At 36.3% G+C, this 12,272-nt stretch overlaps 1 pseudogene; it reads right to left on the bottom strand.

Moving 5' to 3' along the window:
- The window catches only part of LOC135156706 (alkaline phosphatase-like), a 37,340-nt pseudogene that overhangs the window by 21,182 nt on the left and 3,886 nt on the right, over nt 1-12,272 (bottom strand).

Raw genomic sequence — 12,272 nt, forward strand, 5'->3', positions numbered from 1 at the left:
AAATCGTGTTGTACGCAGATGATGCAGCTCTCATATATAGTGGTACACATACTCAAGAAATTGAATCTGTCATAAATGAAGATCTACACAATGTGAGTCGTTGGTTAATGCACAATCATTTGGTACTCAATTTAACAAAAACCCAGTACATGCTTTTTGGAACCCAACAAAGACTCAAGAATTGTGATCTAAACCTCGTCATTAAACAACATAGAATTGAAAGAGTGACGAATTTTAAATATCTCGGAGTACATTTTGATGAACAACTCACGTGGCGAACTCATGTAAACGAAACCAGTAAAAAAGTTGCGTCTAGACTTGCACTTTTTGCTAGATTACGGAAGTACATGACAGTTTCAAGTGCTAAACTATTGGCAAATTCATTAGTTTTACCGCATCTCGAATACTGTTGCAACGCCTGGACCAACTGTAACCAAAACTTAAAGGACACTTTGATAAAACAGCACAAACGAATGGCTCGACTGGTCTTGCAGGTAGACTTTAATACACCTACTGCAGTAGTGTTTGGAAGATTAAATTGGGTACCACTTGAAGAACGATGGCGATTTCAAATGTGCAAAACTATGTTTAATTCTATGCAGGGCGAAGCCCCAGGTTACCTCTCAGATTTGTTCCCGAGATTTAGTTCTGTCCATTCCCATCATACTAGAAATGCATTGAACCGTGGAATCATGGTTCCACAGGCACGCACCAAAGCCGGTAAAAGAGCATTCTCCCATCACGGTGCGTGCCTGTGGAATCAACTTCCTAATGAAGTTAAAAACTCCACGTCGAAATCTTCCTTTACATCGTCATATTGGAGGTATAGATACACCCATTTTAATATATAAGCAAGAATTATATTTTTCGACTATAATATTGCATTATAGTGTATATGGTGATGTGCCTTCTTTTCCCGCTCTAGCTCTCTGCTGTGTTCTTTTTACCTCAATTCATCCTTACACTCTATCTTTCTTTCCCCTATTACTTTCTACTTGTAGCTCTGGGTTAAATTTTTGTTCTCAATTTCACACACAATTTTCTGTTATTAGATTTATACTTCAAATTTCCATCTGTTTATGTTCAGGATTTGCATTTTCCATTTGTATTGTATATATGCTTGTATTTTGTTTTGTTTTATGTTATACAGGGCCCCAAGTACAACAGTATTTGACTCCTGATGGGGTTACCCTGTATAAATAATACCAAATAAATAAATAAATAAATAAATAAAATAATTCGGCAATTAAACGCTCGATATTAAATACAGGACTAAAAACGCCATAGACATTGTCACATACATGTAGTTTATACTCGACATACATAGCATTATAACCTACATGTATCAAGTGTCCTTCAGGTTTTTTTTCAGCGTCCTAGTTAGAATTATATATATTTTTTTCCTCAAAACCTATAGAAGATAACACTGTATACATGTTATAGGTCAAAAGTTTAAACTTGGAGTGTAGTTTTGTAGGTCGGAAATTACGGGAAAATATATAAAAACAACGTTAACATGGTACAGAAGCTGTTTATTAAAACAAAATACCTAGTAGGTATTCTGTTGATGGAACATCGACTTCCTTAAATGCTGTTTCGTTCCACACAAACTTCGCAGACAATCCCTTGTCTAATTTATATAAGAGCCAATATTTGTCCAGATCGACGCCGTCTTTCCGCAGACCAGTCACATTTTCAGAGCCGTACTCCGGATCCAGGGCTACATCTGGTAAAACCTGATTTCGACCTCCCCCAAGAATGACCTGCAGAAAAAGAGATGATTATATAATAATGAGACCTATTTAGTATATCTGTACTAAATAGGAATAGTAATAATATTGACAAAGATATTAACTGCTTGTTCTTAACTCGCTCCGTAATATTCCAGTTAGTATACTTTAAACAATACCAATGAAAGTAGAGCTTACGTTTATAAAGTTGTTATCTTCGATTAGTTGTCGTGCGATATCTTTAGCGGCTGGTGTCCCATGTTTTACACGGGCCGTGCTGACTATTCCGGTAGATTTACCTTTGATATTAAAGAAATCGTCAAAAAAGGAGGCCTGTCAATCGCCAAAATGTTCCCTCTGTAAGCAGGGTAAATAGCTAGAGTGGTGATAGAGGTGGGGAAACCACTCCTATAATTATTGTTAAAGTAGTAAAACAATAGAAAATAAAGAAAACAGAGGAAGGAAATAAAACAAAATAAAATGGAATGTATCGAAATGGGACAAAATAACATCACCTAACTCGTCATGCTCCTTACGCTGCGTCTGACGCTTGATTTATAATAAGGACTCGTATAAATATCTCACGATATATCTTAATCTTTCAGTTAAGTTAAAATCTTCTGAAGATTGTAGCACATGGTCACAGAAACCCGTGTTAACAACGAACAAGACACAAGACAGTTGGATGGGTGTTTGGCTAGACCGATTTCTTTTCTCAACCATTATAATTCATAATGATCATTGACCTTTGTAAAACACAAGGTATCTCTATTCTATCTAGATTATAGCGTTTTCCTACTTCTTGTAATAATAATGATGATGATAATTATAATGGCATTCATAAGGCGATTTATACGGATGTTTCAAAGGGAAGAGGTGGACTGACCTACTAAATTAAATAATGAATCCATTCGTAAAAAAAAACCCTCCTAAGCAATGCAAATAAAAAAAAATTGAAAAAGTATATAAACCGAAGAAAGGAGATTATCTAATGCTGTGTGGTGTTATAATTGATGTTAGTGTTTAGTGTGTGGATTTACCTTAATGCTCCACGATAACTCGAACAATCAATGTAGGGAAGGGCCAGAGAAGAGAAATTAATTTTTGTTTGCGTAACATCACACCCACAAGATTGACAGAATAACGAAAAGAAGAACAGTAATTTTGCATAATTAACTTGGAATCTGTACATGCTATTTAAGACCCCGATACATTGGGACAAAAACTGAAGGGTCGAGCCTACCCCAGCAAAATGTTGATTTGAATCAATAAAGGAAAATTAATCAAGCATAACGCTAAAAATTTCATCAAAATCGGTTGTAAAATAAAAAAAAAGGTATTACATGTTAAAGTTTGGGCTTATTTTTCACAAAAAAGATATTCGTATAACTCGGTGACATGCAAATGAGTCAATGAGCCCCTCATTAATTGTTCTGTTTTTATTGTTAATTATACATTATTTCAATCTTTACAGATTTGAAATTAAGGGCTAACTTGACTGAACCATAACATGTTAAAAAAAACAATGTAATTCCACACGTTCAGGGAGGAATAAAACGTTTTTTCACAGGACAATGAGAAAAAAGTTGATTATTTCTTGGGGGTTCATAAAATACCAAAAAGTAGTGATTAGATGACGACACCAGTCCCTTTATTTGCATACTTACCGGGATGCGCATATAACTCTCTTTTTGTAATTGAGTAAATGTCATGAATGTATTGCTTTACATCCAATTTGTGTTACATTTTCAGTTTTATGCTTATTGAATTTTTATTTATTCCATTTTTTTTTTTTGGGGGGGGGTGGACTTGTCCTTTTAGAACAGTTGTTGCCACATTTTACTCTGTTGTACCTGTCCGGTGAGCTTGTACTAAGATTGAATCACCCTGGGCGCCTTTGGCCGACTCACAGTTACCCCTTTCAGCACTGTCATTTAGTCCAACTAATCCCGATCTCGTCTTGATTCCGCAGAAGAACGACGTAGCCGATCCCGCCGAGTCTGCTATTTGTTGATCAGTGTTGTACGTCTATGTATAAAACGAATGAGATAGCACAATGGATGTTAGGATGTCTGGAATGACAACATATTGCTTTCCTATAGAAGGGCCACTGAAATAAGTCAAACCGAGGGTGGGTATTTCTCTACCTTAAATGTATAGGGCATAATCAAGAATGAAGTCAATATCACGATTGCCGGTACAATTATGATAAAGGATCCATGTTTGGCAATGAAATGTAAGGGTTGGGTTGAAAGGTGTTGGATGCAAGGTAGGTCTCAGCAAGTGCATCCATTATAAAGGTGATAACCTTTCGTCTACAGAACTACCATGACTACAGTCAGGGGTGCGCATTTGACCTATATATTTTTTTTCCAAGTCAAATGTAATGCTTAACACATGCGTGACCAAATTATTTCCAAACACCCCCTAAACGAGCTTTTCTCTGTGTGCAAATTAACCACTAAACATTCTTTTTGTCGAGGGCTTCATATACACATTTTTGTCCATAAACAAGTAGTCGCAAGCATGTGACCCCCCAACAAAGTTTTTTTTAATATCGGGAAGAACAGGGGAAGAACCCGAACACTTTTAAGACACGAGGAGGAAAAAGCCCAGGGGAAAAAGCTTGGGGGAAAAACATACCCTAACACGTTTGGCTAGAATGTAGAAAAAAAAGCTTGGGGGAAAAATACCCTAAATACGTTTTATTCTTTCTTTCAAAACCACCCTTTTTTGAAAATATTGTTTTTTTATAACTTTTTACAATGTTTTTTTTTATTATGAATTATTTCAATATGTTCATAGTGATAAATCCGGTTTAATTTCACTGAATATAATTACTTGCACTTTAACTTCCTAACATTGGACATAATAGCGGGGTGCCCCATCTTACGAAAAAGCCTTGATCTTGCCCTTTTGTATCTCTTTTCTCCTGCTCTTAACTCTTCGACCTTTTTTTCTTGTTTTTTATTATATCTGTTTGCATATTGTCCCCCTTTCCAATGTTATGTTGTCTGTTCCTTATGTCTCTTTCTCCATTCCGTTACCTCTCTTTTTTCATTATCTTTTTACTCTTGTTGATCTCATACTTGACCACATTTTTTTATCGTTTTCATCTGTTACAAGTTCTTGTCCGTCTTTTCTTTTTATTTCCCCATTCTGTCATCCCTTATCCCTTCACTTCTTCCTACCTTTTTCTTTCTCTTTCTTTATTTTCCTTTTTTTTTGGTCTGATCCTTATTTTGTTCTTTCTCACTCTTCTATTCTCGTTTTATCGGTGACCTTGTGCCTCCATATCTTTGTAATTATATATCCTTCTTATTTGATCGCCTCAATCTATCTATTTACCTTTTATTTGATCTCCCTTTTCCCGATCCCCTTCTTATCTTTTCAATCACCATCAGTATTATCATAATTATTGTTTACGTTTTCTCTATCGCTCACGCAATATTCTCTACTTCATAGGCCCCTCCCTCATCCTGCCCTTTCTTACTATGTCACCACTCAGAATAAAGGGAAAATTCCTTTTTCCTATTTCTCACATTAAAATTCCTTTCGGTTGTAGGTTCAAAAAAAAAAAAAAAATTATGCAATCGCACTATAAAAGCAAAACTACGAATTCTGAATAGCACAAAAGGAACAACAATAACGTTGAAAACGATTGTTGGGGGTATTATCGTCTTTTAATGACATATATATTCCATTATCTTCAACCATTAAGGATTTAGGAGTTGTTTTTGATAGTGAAATGAAAATGACCGAACATGTAACATACTTGTGTCGCACTCTCAACTGGCAAATATATAATCTCAATCGCATTAGAAGTTTCCTGGATAAGGACACGTGTCATAATGTTGTTAGGGCTCTTGTGCTCTCCAGGCTCGACTATGGTGGTTGCTTGCTTGGGGGTATTAGTAAACAGGATCTTGGAAGACTTCAACGCCTTCAGAACAAATGTGCACGATTAATCTGTCAAAAACCAAAATGGTGTCATGCTACCCCTCTTCTAAATGAACTACATTGGCTACCTGTTTCTGATAGAATACATTATCGAATACTTGTTCAAACCTATAAATCTCTGTCAACCATACTACCTTCTTACATTTCTTCGTTATTTCAGCAACAAAGATCTACATACTCTCTTCGTTCTGCAGCTGCTCCTTCCTATGTCATTCAAAAATCCAGAAAAAAGGCCGGTTTGAACTCCTTTCAATCTCTTGCCCCCCGTCTTTAGAACAAACTCCCTCCATCTCTTCGAAACCTCTCTTCTCTTGACCTCTTCAAAAAACATCTCAAAACACACTTATATAAACATAAACCTTAACTTGTCTTATGCAATCAACAGCGCTTTGTATCCTCTGGAAAAAGCGCTATATAAATCCAATTATTATTATTATTAGTCCAGGATAGGCCCCATAGAAAATTGACCAAACCTTTTTCTTAATATATACAATTTTTTTTTTAATGGTTTCTTGTCAATTCGAGGGTGCTGATTACGAATCTGAATGATGCCACTCGTGTAACTTTTCCGCAAATTGGCAAAATGCAATTTGGCCGCCAAAATATGCAAATTACCCATGAAAATCATAAAATTGTCCGCACATTTGCTATGAAATGCATGAAATTGTCTGGCAGGACTGAAATACTCTCTGAAAAAATAATTTTTGACAAACTATTTATTTTCCTGATATTCAAAATGGCCGCCATAGGCCATTGTATACTCTATTATGTACAATATGAATAGGGAAAACAAATTTTCACAAAAATGAGCACTAGACTGCAAAAAATCGCGATGTATGAACGAAGTGATATATGCAAATCATCATTACTAACGAGATATATAATTTATTATGTCATATATGGGAACATTGCTGTATTTTGATATCTAAAATAGCCGCCACTGGCCCAAACAGTATTGCGTACAATGGCAATGGGGGCCAAAAAATTCACAAGAGTGATCACTAAAATGCTTATTATGAAGATTAAACGAGTGGAATACTAACTAACAACATAATTGTTAACGATATATATTATTAATATGCCACGTATGTAATGAATGTTGTATTTTGATATTCAAAATGGCTATACTACAATAAATTATATGCTTTTCACACTGTACTTTTTTTCCTTAACCCCGGGAAATTGGTGGGGCTAAGGGGGGTCTTAGCCCCACCAATTTCCCGGATTTAAGCTTAGCCCACTTCGTTTTCACTCTACGTTTTAGCAAAGTGGGCTAGCAGGGTTAGCCGGCTTATTGTCGTACTAGCACCACAATTGCGGTGCTAAGAGATGCAGTATGAAACAAATGTGGGCTAAGGAAAAATTGGGCTAAGCAATAGCAAATCACAGAAGTCGAAATTGCACGTTAATCACGCTCTGTATGGCAAAGTCATCAATATTCATGAGCTGTGGGATAGTCCGGGGTTAAGGCGTTAACCCCGGCTAAGCAGATAGTCCCGACCTTTCGTTGGAAGAACGCGAACGCTTATTTACGACGTTAGTTGATGCTGGAAGTGATTTTTGGGCCCGTCGTCATAGTCGTAAAACTCTGTCCTGCAATGCAAATTGTGTGACAATCTGGAACGGAAACATTCAATTTGCGTTTCGTGTGCAAAATTCTGGTTTCTACTATGGTAACAGCGATATATCCGCATATTTGGCATCGCAACATATCTCCGCCAGGGCAAAGGAATTCGCCTGACCAGGCCCCTTCCTTGTAAAACACCTGTTACGTACCGCTGGCGGGCTATGTTGTTGTCCAGCTAGTCTGACCTGAGATAACCTCTCGTTAACTCGCTTCGCGCGTTAAGAGGTATTTAGGACGATTTTCCAAATCCACATTTGGTTCCTCCCAAAGCTCGAGAGGCCGCCCAGGGGGCCCACTTCCGTTAAAGAGTGGATACCAGGCGCAACCACGCGTAAAAAGGGAACGAGTGGGTAAGTACGTTACGTATAGGCCTATGTAACGTTATATAGGTGTCAAAAACGGTGATTAAAATACCGAAAAAAGGGATATATTTCCAATACTTGTAGGGTTTCACAAGCCAAAGATGCATTTTCATAATCTGGAAAAGACTTGCTTCCCTTGTTTAGGGTACTTTTCGAAACCCCATGGTCGTGCCTGGTATCCACTCATCAATGGAAGTGGTCCCCCCGGAATTTGAATCTAATCCCCCATTTCTGGGGAAAGTAAAACATAATGCCCATTACATCGTGTGCTAGAGGCGTATCGTTTGTGTAGAAGGAGTAAACAAAAGAAACCCGCATGTTCAAACGTATTGCATACGCTGTGTACATATCAACGCATGCGAAATGGTTTCGGCTGGAGAGGTGATCTGACCCATGGAATCAATTGCCGGTCATCCACCAATAATCCACATTAAATGCAATATCGATTCGATGGACTGTTATGATCTATACACAACAAAAAAGTAAGTCCCCCTAAATCAAATTGCTGTAACTTTTGAACGTAATTATTTTGAGATATGATATTTCGTAGGTGGTTTTCTACACTCATTAAACAACTCCTGGTGAAAAATGGGTTGATCGGTTGAGTCATGCATGAGTAATTAAAGATTGAATTAAAAATGACCATTTTTGAAAGTCACAAGGGTCGTTTTTCAGATTGTGCAAATACAAAGTTGGGCAAAAGTTGATTTAAGTGAATTTTATGGTGTTACGCTGTTTTACTATCCATCATTTAGCCACTCCACACACAATTTTGATATCGTATGTTCATGGTTGAGTGAGCACAATGTATTGCAGGGGCCGCGGAAGCGGGGGGGGGGGTTGCTTCAGCCCCCACTTTTTTTTCCAAAAGCATGTACAAAAATGTAAAAATGACCTTACGATTGTGATATTTTGCATGGTCAGCCCCCCCCCCCACTTTGAAAACCGTTCGCAGCCCCTGTATTGTGACGTATCATCATAGAGGTTTATGGTAGTATCCTCTACAACTTGTTAGATTATGTTAAAATTTGAAAATGTTGGTGTCTCCCCCGATTATAGGCCCCTCCCTCATTTTAAAATTCTGGATCCACCACTGATTTGTCAATAAATTAAACTAAATCATGATGATTTTTTAGGAAAAAAATACATTTATGCAGTATAAAAAGTATTCATTCCTAAGTTTTCGAATGTGCTCGCTCAACCATGAAAATGTTTTAAGTTCGGAAAGTGTGTGGTGATAGAAATGATGGATGATAAAACAACAGCAATTAAAGTCACATTTGAAACCGAATTTGCCCCCAATATTCATTTTATTACTATTTAAAATGAGTCTGTGACATTGAAAATACAAATCTTCCCACTTTGATGCGTGCTCACTCATCCATAAATAAACAAATCGATTTCATTTTTGCACAGAATTCTGCCCAAAGATTTATAAATATTACAGCCAAATGACATTGCTAAAAACAGCTTTGAAAAAAAAGTTCCACCATATTGAATAAGGGGTTACTTATTCTTAAACATATGCACCCATAATGTACACAAGTCTATGAGAGAGGAAGTCAACATTTTAACAAATATGAAATGAGGGTTTGTTTCATGGACGGTTTTTGTTACTTCTGCCAACAGTTATTTCATGAAACTTCGCACATGGCTATAGAACATGTAGAATAACACTATCCAAAAGGCGCACACCAAAATAACCATTCGATACGGCACAGAGTGGGGCCAAAGCATTGAACTTTCTTCTCATTTGCATAATTTTCGAATATTGTGTGCTCACTGATTCATCAAACATCGGGATTTTCATAAAAATCAAATAAAATGAACTATGCAAGGAGGTTTGTGACAGATATCCATAGTTAAAAATTGCATTTTTTCCTATAACGTAAAAAAGAGCTAATCACATTCCACATGTTCATTCAAGCGTGAATGTTTAATTAAACGCCTTTGAATCATTGAAGCATTTCAATTGGTCATGAAAATAACGAAAAAGTTGAGAAAAGATCATTTTCAGTTACCAAAATGAAACAATACATGCCTATGATATTTGAAAACCGTATTTTTTGTTTTCAAAAAATGTTTATTGAACCGTGAAACAATGAATGTTGTTGAAGATACTCTTCCCAAAAATAACTGTCATCATATTCTATCATTTTTATTGATAGAAATCTGTAAAAAATCAAATTTGAGAAAATTTTGACTTGTGTTTATTCAACCGTGAAATTTAGCCAAACAAGTGGTATCGTCTTTTAGAAAGTACCTTTCACAAGCCTTCTGACTATATTTTATGATGAGAATGTGGAATTAGTTCCAATAAAATGGAATCAAAGTAATGATATTTGGCTTGTGACTTTTGAAAAGTGACATTTTTGCCTTTTGACGATGCTCACTGAAGCATGACGTAAAATACGTCCATAAAATTTACTCAGAGGGTAGCTTATAAAATTACCTACACGCTCATGTAATAATATATTAAAAACTCGCATTGGTTCGGAAATTATTGATGTTTGTTTAAGGGGGACTTACTTTTTTGTGTGTATATATCTAAGCCTTAATTCAGTAACTTTTTCCTCACTCAATATGTTCTCGATTTGTTTGAAAAACCACTTTCTTATCCATGTCATATTCTATTTTAGGTCCTGCATTTCGAATATCTCCAGCCATCAGTCGTAATACATGCATGTATGGTGCGGGTGTCGCGGGAAAGAATTTTGCACACGAAAAGCAGATATGTAGGGCCTGTAACCCCCCTATAACACAAATCTTAGCATTGATTGTAAAGTAGTTTTCTACTTTTGATTCTATTGACTATAATGTACAATCAATCTTAAAAATCAAGTGTATTAAGCGTCAACTTTTGTGTTAGGGGACCCTAATATTAGCGTCCGTGAGGATTGCGAAAGGTGGCAAGTATGGGGTTAAGAAAGACAGTGTGAATCCAATAAAAGATAGTATGGGGTTAATGATAGTCCGGGGTTGAGGATAGTATGGGGTTAAGGAATTGCAATGTGAAAAGCATATTAGAGTTCATGGTGAAATGTTAAAAAAAAGTGTCTCAAGAAAATGTATTGTGCATTTAAAAGTTAAAAGGAAAAATATGTGAGCAATTTGTAAGGATTTTGTGAAAATTGTTATTAATCAAGATTTTTTTGGGTAAATTTATGAGAATGACTGCCCGCTGATTGGTTGGTATGAAAGCAGCATAGAAGTGCACAGCGGGAACAATAAATTATAAAACCTTTAATTCGAAAAGGTAGGGCAAAACGGTGTTATTATCTGTAAAAAATGTCTAACAATACATTGTATGACAAAGCCATGAACAGGCTTATTTGAGCTTGCTTAAAGGGGAATCCAACCCAAATGAAAACTTGTTTTTACAAGGAAAAGAAAAAACAGTCAAGTTGATTGGTGAAAGTTTGAACAATATTGGACAAACAACAAGAAAGTTATGAATTTTTGAAAGTATTAAATATTGGTAATCACTTTACCCATGGAGACTTGAAATTGGCCGCATATGGGATGTCATAGTGATGTAAGGCAAGGACTACTCTTCCATGTACTCCAATACATATTATGGCTAAAATGTCATTTTCTCCAAAAGTTTTATTTTAAATCATATTTTTCTTTCATGAGGACATAAAACAATATACTACCTGGGTTATATTTAGATTACTGCCCCAGGGGAATTGGTACTAAGGAGAAAATCACAAATCCCTGATAATAAAGTACATGGCCTATGGGAAAGTTGTCCTTGCCCCTTGTCATAATTTACTTACTCAGTTGCCAATTTGAAATCTACATAGTATTAGTGATCGCAATTTTAAAGCAGCTATAACATTCTTATTGCTTGTCCGATTTCTTTCAAACTTTCACCATTCTGTTTAATTTATTTTTATCTTTCCCAACACAACATTTTATGGCCAAGGCTGGATTCCCCTTTAATGACTGCTCATACAAAGGACCTTAAAAACAGATCAGGAAAATTCCACAAAACGTTAAATACTCCATTTTGAGAAAACGCGCACAATCAGTCAAAAATAAGCTTAAGTTTGATTCCTAATACGAATTTATGGATGACGGTTTTAATGGTGATTCTGAAAATATTTTTATTGATTCTAAATTCAGAAAGAAACATAATTTATGCTCGAGGGAAATGATCGATGGAAATAAAATAAAATAATACATTTACTTTATTCTTGAATCCTCCGTACGTCACCGATCGAAAATTCCCAACTATCTCGTTAACCCTTATTAAACTGGGGAGGGGGGTGCCAATTTGACCCCCTCGACAAATTTCGTGGCTACGCCGCTGTGCAAAATTTTTGACAGCGCCCCTCGCTGACTTTTTACTTTTAAGTCTTGCTCATCTTTTGAGACAAAATTTGCGACAGCCAGGTACGCGGTTCCGAAATTACGCAACATTGCGAGAATAAATACAGTTCACACATGAAATTGCCATTTCTCAACTTTTATTGTCACTGGGGGATATTCCCAGATAAAGAACAATTTTCCAACAATATTTATCAATTAAGCAAGGTCAAACAATTGAGACCTCGGCGAAGGAGGTCCAATGAAAGGGGGGTAACCGGG

This window comes from Lytechinus pictus, chromosome 14 (assembly GCF_037042905.1).
Source record: "Lytechinus pictus isolate F3 Inbred chromosome 14, Lp3.0, whole genome shotgun sequence".
Classification (NCBI taxonomy): domain Eukaryota; kingdom Metazoa; phylum Echinodermata; class Echinoidea; order Temnopleuroida; family Toxopneustidae; genus Lytechinus; species Lytechinus pictus.